The sequence below is a fragment of the Orcinus orca genome, chromosome 11, assembly GCF_937001465.1.
Source record: "Orcinus orca chromosome 11, mOrcOrc1.1, whole genome shotgun sequence".
In the NCBI taxonomy this organism is placed as follows: domain Eukaryota; kingdom Metazoa; phylum Chordata; class Mammalia; order Artiodactyla; family Delphinidae; genus Orcinus; species Orcinus orca.
Genome location: NC_064569.1, coordinates 10,154,852 through 10,158,574, shown reverse-complemented (window position 1 = coordinate 10,158,574; position 3,723 = coordinate 10,154,852).

The window sequence follows — 3,723 nt, the reverse complement described above, 5'->3', positions numbered from 1 at the left end:
GGTGGCGCAGTGGTTGAAGGTCCGCCTGCCGATGCAGGGGACACAGGTTCGTGCCCCGGTCCGGAAAGATCCCACATGCCGCGGAGCGGCTGGGCCCGTGAGCCATGGCCGCTGAGCCTGCGCGTCCGGAGCCTGTGCTCCGCAACGGGAGAGACCACAACAGTGAGAGGCCCGCGTACCGCAAAAAAAAAAAAAAAAAAAAAAAAAAAATTAAAGCTTGCATCAGTATTTCCCATGTTAAAAAATTTTTTTAAAAGTATCTTGGGGCTTCCCTGGTGGCGCAGTGGTTGAGAGTCCGCCTGCCGATGCAGGGGACACGGGTTCGTGCCCCGTCCGGGAGGATCCCACATGTCGCGGAGTGGCTGGGGCCGTGAGCCATGGCCGCTGAGCCTGCGCGTCCGGAGCCTGTGCTCCGCAACAGGAGAGGCCACAACAGTGAGAGGCCCGTGTACCGCAAAAAAATAAAAAAATAAATTAAAAGTATCTTGGCCCTACCTCTTCATTGAGCTGCTGTGTGTTTCCCTCCTCCTTTTAACAGCCAAACTGTGTTGAGTCCACTTCTCTACCATCCACTCACTCCTGGGGTCTGCATCCACCAGCCTGCACCGTGACTGTTCTGGCCAAGGTCAGAGGCATTCTCATTGCTACATCCAGTAACCACTTCCCAGTCCTTTTCTCACTTGAGTTCTTGGCGGCATTTGACACTGTCCATCACTCCTCCTTGGAACATCCTCTTCTCTTGACTTGGCTCAGTGGCTCCCTGGATTTCCCCCTCCTTGTGTCACCACTCTTCCTCCTCCTCCTTAGTGCAATTGTGCCCCGCTGCCTGTCCCCTTGAATGCTGACATTCCTCAGTGCCCCGTCCTAGGCTCTGTTTTCCTATTCTACATACTCTACCTGGGCAATTTCATCACTTCCGAGGTGCCGGGGACTAGGCAAAGATGCTGATGACTTTCATATCGATTTCTCCAACCTGCATCTCTCCCTTGGGACACCACAGTCCTGAGCCTAATTCTCAGCCTCAGCTCTTGAGGCTCAGGAACTTGGTTGACCAGCACACGCAGAGCGGCGGCACATTTTCTCTTGGGGAAAACTAAGTTATAATTGTCACACTGCCTGACAGCCCTAGGCAGTGAGAGAAGCGTTGAGTCAAAGCACAGGCTTGTTACTAGCTGCCTGCTCTTAGGTAGATAACCTACGCTTTCTAAGCCCCAATTTCCTAATCTGCAATGTTGGGGAAATAATAGTACCTTCCTCCTAGGCTTACTGTGAAGGTTAAATGTGACAAAGCAAATAGAGCACTTATGATGCTTACCAGCTCATACCCAGCCCTCAATAAGTATAAGTTATTATTATTTCTCTCCTACCAAATTCTGCTTCATCGTAATAATATTTTTATTAAAACTATTGCAAAAATACATACATCTGTCTACAGATACATACATACATGTGCCTACAGCACACACGCACGTGCGCGCACACACACACACACACACACACACTGAACATTATTCAATCATAACACCTAATAAATTGCAAAGGAAAGTGTCTCATACCACATCAAAGTCTTTAGATAAAGGAAAATACCTAATAATCTGTGCTTTAAAATGCTGCATTTATGCCATGCTCTTGAAGTAGCTGGGTTCAGTTCTTGGTAGCAGAACCAACCCAACCAGGGGAGGGAGAGAGTCTAGCCCTTAACAGTGTACACAGTGCTTCTAAGTGCATGACAGGCTCTTTTAATCCACTCTGCAGTACTGTGAGGTGACCTTATTACCCCAACTTTGCAGGTGTAGAAACTGAGGGCTGTAACCTTCTGACCATATGTCCTCTGATTTCCAAATGCTTTTGCTACGTGACGCCAGGGAGAATTAGGCCCCATTTCATTGTACCTAGTTTAGTAACTAAAATAGATGATTAGCTCTAATATCAAGAACAGTTTTGTTAATCATTCAACAGTTGTTAAGCAATCCTTGGGTGTGGTGAGAGAGGAAAAGGCTAAAGAAAAATAGATCTTTGCCCTTTTAAGAGCTTCGTCTGTAATAAAGGGACATACCTATGAGCAGCAAAAATACTCAGGGACTCTTACAAAGCAACATAGTTTCCCATGAATTGTAAGCTGCATGCTACTTCATATTTTAATATCTCTGGATGCTGTAAAATCAATTGAACATCACAGTTTACTTGTTAGCAGCTGTTTGCTATCTTAATAGCACATAAAATAACATGCCTCTTATAATCAATAGCCTCTTATATAAGAGCCAAGAAAATATAAAATAATTAAATGGCCATTTCTTTAACAGCAATCAACAAATATTTGCCAAAAAGTAAATCGTTTTATCCGTAGGTAATAAAGTTAATATCTGTTACCACAAAACTGGAGGTCATCAGTATCACCATTATTGATTCCTACTGTCTGGCTCAGGTTCAAGGTCTTCTTTCCCAAGAGGCAGGCACAGCAAGAGGCTCCTCAGCGTTGGGTCAGAGCAGCCTGCACAAATTAGGCTAACAATTAGTTTAACAAATTCAGATGACAGTGTAACCAGTGGGGAAATGTGCAAAAAGAACCCTCATGTGGACAGAACATTTGAATAAACAAAATGGTACAATGAGTTCAGACAGAAAGAGCGCATTGTTCCTGGAAACACAGTGAAAGTTGTATTTTCAGAGAAGTCGAATTTCAAGGGGTGACTTAGAAGGGGAGGACGTCCTGATGGAGGCGGCAGCGTTGCAGAATTCAGAGGGTGTATGGAGATCTGTAAAAGTCTGGGTGACAGGGGTGCCACAAAAGCATGATGGACACTGAACCACAGTCACAGACTCAAATCCTGACCAAACCTCACACTGGTTTTTGACCTTGGGAAAGTCACTTTATTCTTTTAAAGTCACTTTACTGGGAAAGTCATAATTATGTTGAGTTTCGGTTCCTCCTTTGTAAAATGACTATAAAATACTTACTTTTGTGCTGTGAGGAGGAGAGGGAGTATTTGTAAAGTATTTGGCAGGGAGAGCAGACAATAAATGGTAATAAAATTGGTTAGAAGATTTTGAACAGAAGAAGTGAATGAGCAAAGCTATGATTTGGGAAATTAACGTAGAATCTGATTAAAACGGGCTGGAGAAAGTGCTAAGTAGAAAACTAGTTAAGATGCTTTTTCAATCGTCTGGATGAGAGGTGGCAGGGGCGGAGGGACATCTGTCGGTGGAGATGCAGCAGCCAGGGGTCCCTAAGGGCGGCGGCTGCAAAGCCTGTGAACCTGATATAACACCTGCCTGGGGACAGGGCCTGAGGGTGGAGGCCCGGCAAAGCACGCGAGGAATCCGAAAGTTCTGCAGTTTAGCGCCCAGGTACCTTGAGAGAGGACACGGCGGGTGCGGTCTGGGAGGGTTGGCAGAGGGGTGTTCACCACCGCTGCCTAAATCCCACACCGGGGCGCATCTGTTTCAGGCCGCCAGGGAAGAGGTCAGAGTCAGTACGGGAGGCAGGGCGAGCAGAGGTCGACCGGCTTTCCCACCGATCCGCGCCCCCGGCGGGCTGCCGCAAGGAGGCAGAGCGCGACCCCTGCTCCGCCCCTCCCGCCGAGTCCCACCTCCCCGAGCGCGTTCCGAGGGGCGGAGCCCGAGGCGCCCCGCCCACCCACCCCGCGCTCGCCTCGCCCATTCGACACTCTACACCCTCCCCGATCGCCACGCCCATCCGCCACGCCCCGCCCTCCCCCCCAC